An 18,486-nucleotide genomic window follows, 5' to 3' on the forward strand; every position below is an offset into this window, starting at 1 on the left:
GTGAAAGAGGACACTCCGGGATCATTTCCTATCCTCACTTCCCCACTACCATACTCCCGCTGGGCGCCATCTGACCTGGGCTGTGCGGTACTGCTTGCCGTGTCAGTGTGCCACTCCCCTTCCCCCTTCTTGCCTAGTTTAAAGCCCTCCTAACCAGGTTGGCCAGCCTTTTGGCAGAGAGATGTGTGCCCCTCTTGCTAAGATGAGTCCCATCATTCCCCACTAGCTGTTGGTCATCAAACAGAGACCCATGGTCATAGAAGCCAAAACCCTGTTGCCAGGCCCAGCGGCGCAGCCAGTTGTTAAGCTGCCATATCCGCCTTCTCCTCCTTGAGTCCATTCCCCTCGTTGGCAGAATGGAGGAGAACACCACCTGGGCACCTGTACCTTTGATGGCCATCCCTAGGGCTCTGAAGTCTTGCTTGACGTCCCTCATAAAGAAGCTGCCCTAACTTGACACAAAGCTAATATGACCCTAGTTAGCCTCTAGAAATAACTAGAGCCATACTTGAGCCTGCACTGTTATCTGAACAGATGCAACAATCCAGCCCTATGTAAAGGGGACTTGTGCAAATATATTTCTCAAATAAGATTACCAAACAGCAGTCCTGTCATGCAGCTTTTAAATAAGCCTGCCGTGCTGTTTTTCCAGATGTTTCAGTGATGTAAATATAGACGTTTTCTACTGAGGTAGGTTTTTACCTTTAAGTTCTAGCTTCTTGGCTTCTGAAAGGGTCTTGAAATAGCGTTCAGAACACTCTGGAATGACTCGTAGTCCAAACTTAGACCGCAATATCATCAGAATCAGGTGTGAATCACCCTTCTCCAAGCTCTTGTTAATCATCAATGTCCCAAGAGCCACTAGGATAAAATAATGACATAGAAAATCAGATGTTTTTATGGTATACATGAAAACTCACAGCACCTCTGTCCTTTGCAGTCTTGCATGTGTGCAAGGACAAGTATTTCAGACAAAAGCAAGCTCGTAGAATAAAAAAGGTGGGCTCCACATAGACTTGGAAGCAGTCAAAGCATGGTCAAGAGTGGTCTGTGGGCATAGCTGCTCCCTCATCAACCAACATCACAGATGACACTGACAGAGAAGGCCTAAGGATGGCAGGCACCCAAATTCAACAGAAATGATTCATTTGCGATAAGTGTTGACACTAACATTGCTGCTCTAAAGGACCATGGGACCCCCTATAAAATGAGCTCAGTACATCCATCCCCAGCTGCAGGAGAGATCTGTAGTCTAAATACACCCATTCTGCTCCAGCAGCACTTCAAATCTCAGTACCCACCCACTGAAGGGCTCTTTTCCACACCCATCCTTCCTTCACACAGCTAAGATACAAACACACAGCTGTCCTCTCTGATAAGCCTGAGCCCCCAGCAGGGCCAAAGATCAACTCTTTCCCATAACATGGGCACTCTCAAGAGATTTTCCTGACAGACAGCCTTCTTAAACAGAACAGAAGGTCTATACCAGTATCTCTTCTTGAAGGCTGTCACACTTGCAGCTAATCTCATTTTGTTCTCCACTTGGATAAAAAGTAGAATAGCCTGCACTGGTTCAAGACCTGGAGCAACATGTTGCAAATTGCACTGCAATTACCCAAAGAATTTGGGAATACACCTAAAGCACACAAGTGCTTCCTGAGCACTTCTCCCTAAGCGAACATACAGGGAGCAGAATTCTTTGTTGACTGGGAACAGTTTGCCTAAAGGCCTTTTTAAATTGTAACAGATAAAATACTTAACATTTTGCTTTGCTTTTTCATACCACTGGCTTATTTAAGGTAGAAGAGTTACTCAAGAGTGTTCCAGCAGAGTTGTCAAAGTACCTTCTCTTATCTTACTGCTATCACCACAGCAGTCTGAGACAGTTTGCTCTGAGTGTTGACACGCTTTATTTTTGTATGAAATTCTTGGCAGAGGCAGAATTCAAAAGGTATTTTGGCCCATCTAACTCAAAAAAGCTAAGGGTTGATTTGTAAGTTAATTAAATTGAACTTTCTAAGTTTAGACTGTGCAAACACAGCCTGCTTACTTCCTGAAGCAGGAAGTATCTGTTATAAGAAATATCAGGTTCTGTGCTGTGGGAAAATTTTAAATTCAGTATTTAGCTGCAAAAATCTTTGCCTCCATTTAAAGAACATGAATGATGCTGTGCTGACAAGCAACTGGTTTCAACCCATGAGAGAACATGGGAGATCAACTGTTGCAGTTCAAATGGCTGCAGCGACCTGGTTCAGGGACGGCACGGCGACCACCCCCAAGCCACTCGGGCTATCAGCTAGTTGACACAAATGCGGTGGACGGCAAATGGCGTTTATTGATGGGAAACAAGGTGTTATATATCTAGGTTTACAACGTCACATCCGTCTGCTTACACCATAGACTAAACACTATTGGCTACTAGGGGCCCTATCTTTCCGTACAGCACGATATCTTCCGGCCGCCGTTCCCTAACTATCTGCAACAACTTCCCCCCTCCCTATGCATAACAAAACTAGCTAAAATACAACTATCTTATTCTTATTACTATCTTATTCTATTCTTATAGTTATACCAATCTTAAAATTACATATCATAAACTTGACATAAAACATAAGGCACAAAGAAGAAGGCGCGTAGAAGGTAGGGGATGACAGGTAATACCAGGGTGTAGGAATAGGGTGTACCTTGGGATAACTTGGGGGTAATACTGAGTGGATATATTCTTAAAGCAGTTGGTGTTCTACTAACATGATGTTAACCTTCTCTAGCTGATTCTTGACAAATGGCATGAGCTTATTCAATATACAGGGTCCAAAGATTAGCGTCATCATGATCATTGTGATCGGCCCTATCAAGGTGGATATCAGGGTGGTTAACCACGGCGAACCGGTGAACAAATTTTCGTACCGGCTGCGTTTGGAACAGGGTTCAATGGGTGCTAGTTGGCAAGGCATGGCACTGAAAACTGGTGGCCCTGTAGTTATTTTTGTACTAATTGCTTGAGATTGTTCGATCTGTTCAAGTACCCCATTTAAAGGGCTGGTGTGACTCTACCTGTCCTATAGTGACAAGCTGCAAAATTAAGATAACGCAAAGGCATCGCGGCCCCCTCTTGCGGAGGCTGTTTTGTTGTTTTCTGGATTCGGTCAGCATGGAACTCGCAGGCTCGGGCGGGACGCTTGTCACCGGGGTGTACGGGTTACGGGGGTGTCCGATGATCCGGTCCTGTGAACAGAAACTCACAATTTTCATTAGTTTTATTTTGAAGGTAACAGCCACCTGAATTGGGGTCAGATGCTCTTCCTTTGCAACATGCTTAATCATGAATGCTCCCGCTGGTTTTTCTTTAATTCGGATGTTTACCTTCTTTTTCTCCTTCCTTAAGTTTGAATCAGTTGTGAGCCACTCGTCCTGACTAGTGGCTGATCCGGAGTCGGAACTCGACTGACTGGTCACTTCCGGGCTCCGGTCACTCCCATTGATTTCCGGCGCCTCGCTCGCGCCGGGGGCACCCTCGCCCTGCCCTTCCCCTTGTGGCTCGGCGCCATTTTGAGGGGCATAGGGTGGTGGCCTGGCCCAGACGTCATTATGCTCTGACCCCTCCCTCGGGTCTTCTCTCCGCCCCTCCCTCGGACTTGCTCTCGACCCCTCCCTCGGGTCTTCTCTTCGCCCCTCCCTCGGGCCGCCCTCAGCTGTCCGGTCACTCCCATTGGTTTCCGGCGCCTCACTCGCACCGGGGGCACCCTCGCCCCGCCCTTCCCCTTGTGGCTCGGCGCCATTTTGAGGGGCATAGGGTGGTGGCCTGGCCCAGACGTCACCATGCTCTGACTTCTTTTCAATGTTCCTAGCTTCCTCGGCTACCTCGCTCCAAACAGATTTCGGCTGTTTCTGCTCCTCTGTAAGCGGGGCGGGGCTCGGGGATGGAGGGGATGTTTCACCCTCTTGCTGACCTTTAGGCTCAGCAGAATTGCCATCATCTGGGGGGTCCAAAGTCTGCGCAGTTGTCCCGATTCCCACTTTGGACGTGGCCAATAAACAGTCTTTTACTGCTACCCAAGTCTCCTGCTCTTTCATAGCTTTCTGTAAGGCTTGTACAACTTTTCCCCAAGCCTTAAGGTTTTTCCCACAACCTGAGAACATTGTCTCCTCAGCTAATGCCATAGTACATTTGTCCCACAGTTCAGGGTGGAGAATATCCACCGGCTGGTCTATAGCCTTAATTTTCAAAAGCCTTGTAACTGCAAGAGTAAAATCTTTTGGCTTACAATCAATCCCCCAGTACTTATGTAATTGCGATACGACCTTTATGAGGGCTTCCATCCTCCTTGTTGATTCAGTAGTGTCCCCTTCGCCGGGGTGGTCCACTTGCTCTGGCTGCTGCTCACGCTGCTCGCTCATCCAGGCGATGACGTTCCCGGGTTTCGGCACCACTGTTGCAGTTCAAATGGCTGCAGCGACCTGGTTCAGGGACGGCACGGCGACCACCCCCAAGCCACTCGGGCTATCAGCTAGTTGACACAAACGTGGTGGACGGCAAATGGCGTTTATTGATGGGAAACAAGGTGTTATATATCTAGGTTTACAACGTCACATCCGTCTGCTTACACCATAGACTAAACACTATTGGCTACTAGGGGCCCTATCTTTCCGTACAGCACGATATCTTCCGGCCGCCGTTCCCTAACTATCTGCAACAATCAACAAAAGTATTCTAACAAGCTGCTAGTAAGAAAGATATTGCTAATCATAATTGATTATGCAAAACTATGTGTTTAGTGCAAACATGGTGACACAGGCTATAAAAAAAAATTACCATAACAAATGACTAGTAGATGGAGCAGATGCCTATCTTTCACAAATTGGCATGAGTCACTGTGCTAGGTTCTCGAAGCCACTTTTGTGACATTCATGGTGCTCTTAGAGCAGGGGCCACAACCTAGCTTGTTTCCCCTGTCACTTTTTAGCTTTAACTGACAAGTTACAAATTTCCTTCCCTTCTTTGTGCCCAGATGTTTCCTCATGCCTCTGGTTACAATTGATTGGAAGGTATTTTTGCTCTTACAAGAAGGCATCTGTGTCCCAAGTCTAAGAGTGCGATTTGGATGGCTACGCACTTCTGACCCCACCTTACAAAATAAGCTTTACAGACATGTGACCTATGAAATTACTGCACAGGTCTTTAGTATATCTACCTAGTTAAATATTGAAAATCAATTCTAGTGTAACAGCAACACACAATACAGTTTCTGCAACAGGGATAGAAAATTAAATATTGTAAGCACTAGCCCTGTTACTTTTATTCTACCCACACCATTCAAAACACTTCTGACTCTTGACTGCCTATAAGCAAACAGGCTGCAGCACTGTATTAATAGAGGCTGAAAGCAGCATTGCAAGAATGCATTGAGTTCAGCAGCTGTATTCACAAGCTCTGAGCATGCTAAATGCAGCGCATCTGACTCATGCGGGCAGATCCCCCCCAAAGCCAACTGCGGCACAGCCAAACCAATATCAAATCCCAATCTAGAGTCACAGAACAGTTGAGGTTGGAAGGGACCTCTAGAGCTCATCTAGTCCAACTCCCCTGCTCCAGCAGGGACACCCAGAGCATGTGGGCACATAGCACAGGGTGGTATCCAGACAGGTTTTGACTCCACCACCTCTCTGGGCAGCCTGGTCCAGGGCTCTGTCCCCATGACAGGAAAGAAGTTCTTCCTCACATGGAGGTGGAACTGCCTGGGTTTCAACCTGTATCCATTATCCCTTGTCCTATCACTGGCCACCACCAAGAAGACTTTGGCTCCATCTTCCCTACATTCTCCCCTCAGGTACTTATACATATTGATCAGATCCCCTCTCAGCCTTCTCTTCTCTAGGCTAAACAGGCCCAGCTCGCTTAGTCTTTCAACTAAACACCTCAGCTAGCCCAGGCCAAACCCCTCAGAGCATCTACCAGGCTTTCCAGCATGCCACACCTACCCCATGATTCTTTTTTTTTTACATTACTTGTCACTTGATTATATTTTAGTTACATTTCCTAAATTATATTTAATCAAAACTTTTAACACAAGACAGTATTAGGTATATCCAGTAGACTGTCACAGAACAAACCTCAGGCTTTTCTGTACAGGTTTTTCCTGCTTCTTCAGATTGGAAGCTCATGCACTTCTCCAAAAAAAGAGTGCCCTTCTTATACTACTTAAGAACATGGTCTTATTTTTTATTTATTATTAATAAGAGGCATTATAAGATTAAGCAAAGCTATATCCACTTAAGAATTAGCATGCATCAAGATTTTAGTCTTATAAAAGCAAAAGCTCTTAAATAAACCTATATTTTCTCATTTCCTGCTGTTTTCATACCAGAGGTGAAATACAGTAACATAGCAGTGTTTCACCAGCTCTGAAATACACCGACATTAGAAACTTTAGTCACCTCATTAACCTTTGAAAGAGAAACCACTAAGCTATTAGGCAAGCCTTAAAGACTAAAACCCTAGATAAAATTAACACCATCCCTGAGATTTAAATGATCCCAATTTCATGGAAAAGGATTTCTTCACAGATTACACACTCATTTCTTCTCATGTGTTTAAAGGTCATTCACACATCTCGGAAGATGGATTAGTAATTCAACAGTTTTTCAAGACTAAGAACAAGGACAATATAAAGGTATGTCAATGCTTACAGATTTCTGCTTCTTTTATATTCCTATTGACATCATTGATCCCATTTTGTATTTCATCCAGCCACAAAACCACTGAGTCATCCTGGGACTCCTGGAAAAAAGGATAGAGAAATGCTTTGCAATTAATTCCTTCAGCTCTTTCATAAAAGAACTACAAATATTATAAAAAAATCTGTCCTAACATACTGATAGAGCTCTAGTACACAAGCTCCCTTGGGCACTAAAAATAATTTGACCACTTGAAAGCAGCAATAAAACAAAGGCTCCAGCTTATATTCCATTTACTGACTTGAATAAAGGCATGTTCAAACACCAAGACCTCAAAGCTTTTATTTGTAGAAGGTACCATCCTAGCAAAGGTAAAGGAAAGCTATGAGCAGAGGTAGGAACAATCTGCTTAATTTCCATAACATGTAAGCAAAATAATTGGAGCATTAAGTAAAATCAAACATGACCGAACACTACAGTGATAGTAGCAAAAACAGCAGAATGAAAGATTATAGAAAGTTAATTTTCTTTCAGAATTCCCTATTTGGAAAAGTTACACACACACACACACACACACACACAGAGTAAAGTTCACATGAGAAAATACCAGCAGTAACTGGCATAAAATGACAGCTCAGGTTTAGTAATGATGACATTAGATAGCAAACATTTCAGGAATTAAGCAGCAGAGCAGGTTTCACAGTTCATGACACTATATCTGATGTGAAAGAGTGCTCTGTACAAGATAATCCTCCCTTCCTGCTAAAGCTTCAACCTAAGGCTACAATGGACAGAGCCAATGTCCTGAAGCAAACATTAAGCAGCTTAAAAAGCTACAGGCACAAATTTACATGAAAAGTCAGGGGCATGAGGGAGGTACAACACCTAGGCACTAGCCCAAGAAAAATTCCGACCATTTTTGAGCATCATTAAGAAGTTTGCACAAGCTGCAATTTGGAGCTCTACAGAGAAGCTAATTTCTAAAACATGAACCTGAAGTTGGATGTCTGCAAGAAAGCGGCCAGCAAGCAGAGAGAGCCAGAACCTCACTGAGCACTGGCCAGAACAGTGCTGGGGCCAGGGCCACCCAACCAACCTGCAACACGGCAGCCCCGAGAGCCATCGTGCTCCTCTGCCAGTCATGGACAGCAGCCACTTCAGCCCAAAAACAGAGATTTGGGAGCTGAAGAGACATTAGCAACAGATGGGGGAACCAAAGGTTTCCAAAGAATAAAAGCGCCAGATACATAAGACACTAATTATGAGAGGAACTGAAATATACTGATTGGATAAAGAAGTGTATATGCACATTTCAGAAAGTTATTTCAGAAAACATTTTAGAGAAGTATTTTAGAAAATAAATGTCAGGAAAGCACCATATAGCACTAATAGTTTATGTGTGCAAACAACCAGCTTCACAATGGCTTAACAGGGCTCAACTGCAGGCCAAAATCCAATAGATCTGTGGTCCACAAATATTAAGGAGAGTAAACAGGGGGAGAAGAAATAAAAATCAAAAAACTCTCCTGGTTTCATAGTATATGTAAATGAAGCAACAAAAATGCTTAGATCAAATTAAGCATTATCAAGCATTGATGTAATAGCAGGACACACAACACAAGTGTAGTGCAATAAATTGGACTTAACACTTGGGAGAGCACATACAAAAATGAAACAAGAGTTTCCAGAATAAGATTGTGAAATGGAGATGAATCTGCATTCCAGTTTGTACAAGTTTCATACAAGGACAAATACAAACATTGTTACAAAGCCAAACACCACTTATTCCAGTCCTCACTCAGTTTGGAAGCCAGACCAAGACTTGCTCTAGTTTGGTTGGCTGAAGGTAAACCCCTATTACCTGGCATTCAAGCAGATGAAGTATTTCAGACAGAGGAGAACAGCAAAACAGTGAATAAACATGAGGTAAAGGCAGCAGCCTGTCAGGATGGATATTGCTGATGGACAGAGGGACAGATAGCCCAAGGAGCACAGACAGCTCATATTTGCTACACTGGGCAGCACACACTTTGTAAGATGTAAAAGAGAAGACAGACTGAAAAATACATTTACTGAGCCAAGATCACCACTCTGTTCCTCAGTCCGACTTCTTCCTCAATAGCACAGGATTTAATTGTATGGTATTTCAGTCTGTGGATGAGACCTTTAAGGATTCACTAAACCCTCCTTGGATTCTTGCAGAAAAATATTTTCCTCCAAATACCTGTACACACAAATCCCAGCAGAAAACAGAGCCCCCACATCACTCTTGGTAAATTAGGCTCTTGGTAAATTAGGAGTTAAGTTGCTGCAGTAAACTGTACTGGGCAGGGGCTGAACTGTCATGTATGCATGTGTGCATATTTGGATACATCACACCCTCCTTACTGTAGTAGACAAAACAAACTAGCTTTGGCCATAAACCCCATGCCCATAGGATGCTTCCGGGCAACATAGCTATCGCACTTCAGTCGTTTGCCAAGAAATAAATCCCCTTAAGAAGCCTCTTGAAATGAGTTACAGCAGCGCTGGATTTTTGCAGGCTGGTTCTAACATACTACAATGAAGATACTGGTTTTAACCGGAGTGTTCTCTTACCTCGAGTTTTTTTGCAGCAGGTAAGTCCTCCTTTGTGTTCTATATTTTAGTTGACAGCTTTTGCTTTTTCAGCTACACATTTTTACGTGTACACATCTTTATACTTCCTTTTCAGTGACACCTTGAGTTTCCTCCTCTTTAGCCCAATCACTCTCAGTAAGAATTTAAAAAAAACCCTTTTAATGGAGCATACAGAAAGCACATCTCCCAGGCTCACCTTTGCCTATATTTGCAGTGTGTTATGGTAATGTTAGACATGTAGAGTCATGTTGCCTCTGCTTTAAAGAGTTGAACAGCATTACAACTTCACAGATGGTGTCATTACAGGGAAATGCTCCAGTAGCTCTTTTGACAAAAATAAATGAAGGAAATGAAGTAAGCCAATTTCTCCTCACTACAATTAAAGCTGCTTTCAAACTAAGTTCATCTGTATAAGATGTGTTTTATATATCAAACAAGCTATAAAATATATTGCACACACATCTTAGTGATTGAAGTTCATTTTTGACTAATCATCTAAAAAATATTAAAAGGTATACAGTCTACTAATTACATTATTTCAAACCACTATCACAAGTTTGATAGTTTCAAAACTAAGCCTGGATAAAACTGGTTTTCATATTTTACTCCAGTAGAGAAGGGTAAAAAAATCCCTGTTTCAGTTCAAGTTGTAGTTCACTTTCTGTGAATTCCAATTTCAAGATAGCCAAGAATTTTTAAATGACAAAAATTAATCTCACAGACACTGTTGCTTATTCCCCAGAATCTCTTTTATAAGCTCCTTTCCGAGGCCACTTGTTGCAAACATAGGTGCTTCATTTTTGTCAGAGCATACTGACATTTCTAAGTTCTTTATCAGGTACCGAGGAACAGGCATCTTAAGCAACCAGCATTATTAGGCTTTACCCCTATGCTAACAGTATTTACCAATTAAGGATTTCTTGGCTGGAGAAACAAGTTTTACTTGCTTACAAATAAATGTGGTCTAATATCAATTCAAACACTTTTATTCAGTTCTTAACTGAACTGGCCCACCTCATGTATGAAAAATTGAAAAGATATGGTTTTAGAGTCTAAAGCTGAAGAACATGGAACAGTAACATTAATTTGACTTGTAAGTCCAAAAATGAGTTATTTGGATTTTCTAACTGGAAAATTGTAGCATAGAGTTAAATTTTTGTTGTCGTTTTGAGTTTTTTCTCTCCTCCTCCATCTTCTGATGTCATTTAACATGGGAAATGCATGACAAGAACTTTAATCCTCTTCCCTTTAAAAATCATGATGAAGCCCAGACCAAGCTACCTGAAGAATTACCAGAACTGGTACAACCAGTCAAAACCCTCCACATGTGAAAGTGTTACATAGATGCCTTCAATAACTTTGCTAGCAAAGTTTACTGAAAACATGTGAAATGCAGAAAACTTGGCTTAACATTCAATTCATGCAAAGTTTTCAGGTTGCATGTTAGATGACAAAAAAGGAGACTGTCCATGAGCACATTTGATAAACAAAAAGTCACAAATCACTTCTCACATGGAAAGATTTACCTTTCTCCTTACCTGTAGCTGACTATACTGATAATTCAATAAGTCTAACAATTTTAACTTTTTTAAGCTTCAGAATCTTCCCACAATAACTCTGCAATTCAAACTGTGTCTCTTAGTCAAGACTTTTCATGGATATTCCAGCAGACTACGATTATATTCCCCCTTACGCTATAGAAGGGGAGACAACAACTGCTTGCACCAGAGAGCACAAGTGCTCCTCAAAAAAGCCAAATGACTCAACTTTAACAGAAGAACCTTGGAGTACCTGACTAGTTCTCTTAGCACCAAGCTAATCCCCACCGTCTATCCTATTAGGCATGCCATCTAATACCATTATTCTGTGGATGCTGCTCTTCTAAAACCGATCCATGTGCGCTGCCATCCTCTACACAAACTTGGCCATTTCAGACCTGCTTTTTTGCATCATTTTGCCTTTCAAAATAGCCTATCATCTCAATGGGAACAACTAGATTTTTGGCAAAAGAATGTGCTGGACTACCACGGCTGTGTTTTATGGCAACATGCACTGTTCCATCCTGCTACTCACATGCATCAGCCGTTACATGGCCATCGTGCACCCCTTCACATATAAGAACCTGCCCAAGCACACCTACGCTACAGCCGTCTGTGCCATCGTCTTCTTCTACATGCTGCCACTCTGCCTCATGAAGCAGAGCTATTACGTGAAGCAACTGGACATTTTCACCTGCCACGACATGCACAATGCCTGGGAAATGCTATCAGCCTTCCAGTTCTACTACTACATTTCCTTGGCTATCTCTGGATTTTTAATACCTCCTGCAATTATCATTTTCTGCTACATCTCCATCATACAAACACTCAAGACTCATGAATGGTTCTGGTATGTTAAAGTCAGTCTTCTGATCCTGACCATCTTTGCTATTTGCTTTGTACCAAGCAACATTATCCTCATTGTCCATCACATCAAATATTACTATTTTAACACAGATAGGTTTATTATCTAATTGCTTTACGTCTTAGCAGCTTAAACAGCTGCCTCATTCCTTTCCTTTACTTTCTGATGTCCAAAATTAGGAGTCAGTCCAAGACTTACCTAACAATGGTTAAGGTATCTAGGGAAAAATAAATTTAGCTCTATATTTTTGTTGGAATTTTGTACAGTATTAAGCCAGAGAGCAGTAAACCTGAGGTGCAAAAAACAAAACACATTAAGAAACACAATGCTCAATAAAATTTACTTCCTTCCAAGCGCCATGAGAAGTGTCTTCCGAAATAAAATTTCGGAATTAGCAAAGTATATCAGGCATATTACAGTAACCGGTGTACTTAGACTCGGGGAAGTAGCTAAGCACCTCCATTTTCTTCTAAAAAGCTCCCTTTTATGGCCATAGGAAAGTAAATATCAACAACCACAGCCTCCAAACACTAGAGGACAAAGCAATTCCTGAACAGCACTTTGAGGACCATTCATGATTTCTAAAACCTTCAGATGAGCTCTCAGCACTGCAGGAAGGCTGATGCCAAAACACCTTTTGGCACCCGTGGAAATGGGAACAAATAAAAGCACTTTCTCTGTGTCCAGGGACAACATAACTTTGCAGAAGCTTTCTACTTACGCACACCAATAGAGCCAAGAGCAAATATTGCCCAGGATGATGAAAATAGAGAGCCAGGGTCCCTTCAGCTTCCAAAAGCAACAAGTCCCCAGCCATATGCAGAACCTGATGCACTTCCAAGTTACCATTAGAGGCAACTTCAGCAGCTTTGCACTGCAGACTTGTTCTTCCACTTTGCCAGCTCTGCACACCTGCAGCCCATGAGCACTACTTGAGGCTAACCCTTATCAGCAGCAATCCAGGCATGCTTTGCTCTTGCTTGGTAAGCAAAACAGGAAGATTGTTTCCCTAGTATTCCCTCAATTTCCACATCTTCACAGGAAAGACCTAGAGTGTTACAAACAGCTGAGGACACTTATAATTAAATATCCACATTAATAAAGCAAAGCATTCACTTGCACATTTATAGAAACTCAGAATCTGCAAGTTCTGAGTGCAGGTTCCTACAAAATGAAATCACTAGCTGGTGTTCATATTTGTAATAATGGCAGTGTATAAGGCTGTGACAATAAAAAGGGGGATTAATTAGTTTTGTATAGCATTTTAAGAAGCATTACTTCAAAATAAAGTTATTTGTACTGGAAAACTGAAAGTATCTCCAAGAGATTGGAGACTGGTAAGGTTCTTGGTTCCTAGTTTGAAGCATTTATCTTATTTTTGCAAAATAAAGAAGGACCAATATTGAAGTTACCTTTAAAACAAATGTTACAATTACTGTAAGCATGATAAAAATGCCAATTTGACTGTAAAAGCCAACAGCCTACATCTCTATTGTTAAAAATATGGGAACCATTTCAAAGTCTGGTGCATTTGCTTGACATTTCAGGTACTGATAATGAAACTGACCAGTTTCACTTCCTTAGGACTCAGATGCACTTGATTTGACATGGTTTTGAGAACTGCTACAAGCTATTGTGTAAAATTATGGGAATAAACAAGCTCCATGTTTGTATTTTCATTTTCAGGCAAGGAACAACTAGGTGGGAACTGAGATGAAGCCTTACAATGGAAGCAGGAGATTTGGGTGCAGATTGCATTTACCAAAAGCCACCACAGTTACAGGCAGGGATGTGACAGGAGAACAGATGGAAGCAGGACTCAGTTGTGACCCACATGGTTTTCCAGATGCAGGGAACACAGGAAGTGCACAGGCAGACCTATCAGCCTTGTAAAATCAAACACTTCCTTCCTCTGCAGTCCACTCTAAAAACATGCCAAAAAAATTGAACACAGATGTGCTTTAAAAACAGGTATCAGAAGAGGGGGGATGGATTTTTACAGTTGTGGCATAACCCTTTCAGTTCTATTTATTGCTTTTAGTAGGCTCAATCTAAATACAACCTTTGTCTGAGGACTACGGTGATATCATTAGAAAGTATATAGAGTAACTCTCATAACATCTATGATGGAAGTGTTTTGGCGTCTTTTGGGAACACATACAGAACAGTAACTTGTTCTTTCAAAAGAGGATGGCTTTATGGTGAGGGGGGGAAAGAGGACATTTAAAGTAGTCGTAAAAAGGCTACAAAAGCCAAAAGCAAACCTGGGGAGAGAGGTCAGGTGAAGTGCCCAAGAACATCCCAAATATCTTCCCAAACCATGCAAAGTAACTGGTATGCACTGAACGCCCCCAGGGACAGCATGAGGGAGGAGGTTTGCAGGATCCAGGTGGGCCAACCCTGCTCCTGCATAAGGAACAGACTTGTGCAATCTCTTTCCAAGGCTCTGGCTATGGTTGCAAACACTGTTCTCACAGCCCAAGCTGCAGGTGAGGTAGCAAAGCAGCAGGAAAGCATTTCTACATGCCAAAGCACAAGGGCTTTTCCAGCTGAACATTTACCTTAGAAACATGCCACATGAACTTTGGGTGTCTTTTCCAAGTACTGGGCTTTACATGCTGTGCTCACAGCTCTGCCCAACCTTGCACTCAATCACATCCTGCAAGCTGCTTGCCTGCTCTTTGTTTATGTTGGGGCTGATGAGGGCACTGCTTCTACAGAAGCAAATCCCAGCATCCTGCTGGGACATGTTTAATCTGCAGGCACATATAAGGAAGGCAGAATGTTGCTACATGACAATAGCAAGATAAAAATACACAAACCATTGTGTGATTAAACCACCAAATTGAAGCAACTGAGGCCCCTCAGTGAAACAGTTCAGAAACCTGAGAGTGGAAACAGGGATTCCTTCAGCTCTACACTTCTAGCAAAAACCTGAGATCTCATTCATTTTGTAGCTACCTACCTGACACTAAACCTGCTAACTAGACCATGGTACAAATTCACAACTGCAGCAGGACAACTATCCACATGTTTTGCAACTGCTGCAGCAGCTTCATAGAAGTAACAATAAAATCAAGGTTACATTAAGTCAGTAGTGGCAAACATGCAGAATATATCTTAGTCTTAATATAAATCCCTTGTGCTGTTCACAAGATAAGAGATAGTGGAAAGTTTTGCCATCATAGGCTTATTCACCACCTCATTTGTACAACTAACTCAAACACCAGGGGTACCAGGACAGGGATGTGCACATAAATAAAAAGAATCCATATTGTGACATTCCAACGGACAGCAGTGTTTAAAGCTCTCACCTTGCATTTCTATGCTTTGGTTTGGTGCAGGACATCCTGATAATGCCTTACATTCATTGGCTTCACATCTTGCAGTTTAGCTGTGGGTAACAGTTTCTAGAGTTCTCTCAGGATTTCCTTGGTCAATTGTTTCATTAATGTGACCAATGGCAATAATTTCTATACAATGGAAAAGTTATTAAAAATGTAGTTATCAAAAAGATACAGCTTACCACATGGGAAATACAAACACACAGCAGCAGAAGACAGGAAAAAAACAAGTTACATGAAATCAGAGGCAGCAACAGCAGCTAAATTAAAGATCTTTGCTCAAATATTCATATGAAGCTATTAAGTTAGACAGTTTTCCTTGCTCCTTTAGTTATCTAGTCAGTTGAATTTGCCTTTTCCTAAAATCCACATTTATCCTGGTCAAAGAAAATGGACTTTTACAGGCAAGACAGGACAATCCACATGAGCCTTAACATAAGGTATGAGGCTGTTTGTAAAGATGTGCAACTACAAGTTGGTTTACAGTGTTGAAAGGTTCATTTAGGGTGATTTCAGACCTGATTACATGGAACCCTCATCTGCACAAATATGCACCTCGTGATCTCTGAACGATGGCATGACATACCAGCTTAGCCTCATGTCTTTAGATTCTACCTTAGCTAACTAAGCCAAAGCTGTTTTCCTTTGGACAAATCCCTCAAGTTTTCAGACCACTGACGCTCAGTATTTCAGCCAGCAAGCATCACTTAACACCCCCCTGCAACCTTGTTCGGTTGTGACAACAGCTACCAGCATTTTAAAACCGCTATGTCCTCCCCGTGCAAAGTGTCAAAGTGCTCTGCACTGGATCCCAGCTCTCAAGAGCTGTGACAGAGTGGGCAGTGAGTTGGAACAAGGGCTTTGCCCTTACCTGAGACTGACAGCATCCCTGCCAGCACCAACTCTGATGCCACCAGTGCAGTCACACATGTGACCTCACAATTGCTCAGAACTGGCTCTTCTAGGGGAACAGCATCTCCTTCCATCCATCCTGTCCCCCCACAGTGTGGGGAGAGGCATTGCTGAACCCCACTGCAGCCACTCTGCTGATCCCCCTGACCTAGGGTGGCTGCTTAAGTCCTGCACATTCAGCCTCAAAAAGTTTAGAAAAACTCAGAAACCATTTCCATTGAAAAGAGTGGGCACGGGGACTCCTTTAGACAGAAAATCATTTAAAATGAGCAGTAAGGGTAGCTGCACTGCACAGCTTCCTACCAGCTCTCTTGCTGAAAAGATGGGCTCTGAGATAGTTAAAGGCGAGAACTATTTTACACAGGACACTGCCAGAAATTCATCCTTGCCTCCTGATATGTTGTGCTTGCAAATTCAGCAAAATCCCCACTGTAAGACCATCCATCTGAATTTGAGGAAAAAAGACTGACTGTGAGGGTGCCAGAACACTGGACTGGATACCCAGAGAGTTTGTGAACTCTCCTTCTCTGGAAATAGTCAAAGCCTGCATGGGCACAATCTGTGCAATGTGCTCCAGATGACCTTGAGCGGTCATCCTAGATCTAGGACCACTAGATCTGTAGAGGCCCCTTCCAACCTCAACCAGTCTGTGATCCTGTGATCCAGCACAAATGCCAGAGGATATTTGTGCTGCTGCCACATGCACAGCACCATGGCACTGACCATATCACTGGCAGCTGACATCCTGTGACATCCTTCAGCCAGACAAAAAAAAATAGCTAGGAGCACTTCAAGGAAATTTAAACACTGGCAGGTATTTGAAATTATTTCTTTTTTTTTTCTTGATCTGTATAAGACCATTCAGCACAGAAATTAATGCACCATGGACCAGACTATCATCTCTGCCTGCAAGGTAGAGAACGTTAATTACTTTCATTATCTTCTTGAATTTGCATATTAACCATGTCAATGCAGTTCTGGATATCATTCCAGCTTAAATAATCTTGGCCTTGAGATGAAGCCTCTGACTTAATAGAAAATAGTGTATCAGCATAACTACAAGAAGATATAAAATACATAAATGTATTTCATATACAGGAAGTCATATAAAGTCAGTCAGATGTATTGTCTATTATTTAGGGAATATCGTTTTTCTCAGCAAATTTCACATAAAAATTAATCTCCTGCCCAACCTCAGGTCCCAACCTCACATCAGCAGAGGCAAAGGCTCTGCTGTACCTGTTCTCCTGCCCCCTCTTCCAGGTCAGCACAGACACTTTTTGCCTGTTGGAAGGAAGTCTCCCTCTGTCCAAAATACTGACCTATTCCTATCATTACTGCTCTCCCTTGAGCTCTGAGACATATTACAGGTGGCCTTCCTAGATTAACATCCCTCAGCAGCCTAGGAGAGCTTCAGCATCCAGACTGCTGTTCTAGGGGTTGCCCCATGATGCTTTCCAGCACTGCACATGGCTACACCAGCTGTGATAGGGGGCAGCCTGGTCCACATGCCCATGCGCTCCCACATGTGCCTTACATGGCTCTGTTTGCAGAGGGGCAGCATAGGAGAAAAGCAGAGCACCCAGGTAGCAGCTGGCTGCGACAAGTCAGATACATGGCTGGGACAGTGGGTGGCTGTTGGCCTCACAGCAAAGGCTTCAGTTTAGTGGTGAATATGCACGTATGCCGCAGCATCGTGCCCAGCTAGTTAGCAGGCAGGATTATGCAGCATTTCTTCAGACTTTTGCAGCATACAAGGTTGACCTTGCTTTAAGGGGCCCTGCTGGACCTCCAGGCACTAAGCACATTATGTCATTCCAAAGATCTTTCAGTATCACAGGTTACTGATTAACAGTTCCCAGCTACAATTCACATATTAGTGCCTGCAAAAATTGTCAGATCTTAATGTTTACTTCCCAAAAACCTCTCTTCCACCTCACATATTCCTCTGCCCTCAAAGATCTGAGGCCATGTGATTGCTTGTATTTACAGATACTAGTTTGACAATTGGAGAATTTTCTAATTACCATTAGACAGATGTTTATCCTTTTAACTTGACAACCACAGAGGACAGCCTTCCTAGTAAAATGTCTACTTATCCTTTTGCACAAGTTGCCAAATCTCATCCAGAGAAAACAAGATAACTTTTACCATTGAAAGTTTTCTTCTTCCAGAAGATTGAAGCCAATACATGGATTTCTGAAGTGACTCTTTACTGTTAGGATGTCCTTATTTTCCGAGGCCTAGTTTAACAACACAACGGCTGATAACATTTCCACAGCAATAGAGAGTTCATCATGTGCCAGGTAATTCTGTAGGACAATAATGTGCCTCAGTCAGGAAGCTAAACAAGCAGTGTAACACATTTGAGTTACACAATCCAGGTACCACCAAGGAGATAAGACTTGATTTAAGAAATGTCAAGTGTGAAGCCAACTTCCTAATCATAGTAGTGTCACATTAACACACCACTGTGGGTAGAGAGCTTACTCAGTTTGCTACACATAGTTCTTATCAGCTTTTTTTTGCCCTG

The 18,486-nt window shown here is 42.5% G+C and overlaps 2 pseudogenes; one reads left to right on the top strand and one right to left on the bottom strand.

The window, feature by feature from the left end:
• Positions 1 to 18,486, bottom strand: part of LOC104565962 (ras GTPase-activating-like protein IQGAP2) — a 36,571-nt pseudogene that overhangs the window by 12,378 nt on the left and 5,707 nt on the right.
• LOC104565961 (proteinase-activated receptor 3-like) lies at positions 9,165 to 11,928 on the top strand (annotated as a pseudogene).

Source organism: Tinamus guttatus, unplaced genomic scaffold (assembly GCF_059628265.1).
Source record: "Tinamus guttatus ecotype Peru unplaced genomic scaffold, ASM5962826v1 Tinamus_guttatus_pri_ptg001861l, whole genome shotgun sequence".
NCBI classification, from domain to species: domain Eukaryota; kingdom Metazoa; phylum Chordata; class Aves; order Tinamiformes; family Tinamidae; genus Tinamus; species Tinamus guttatus.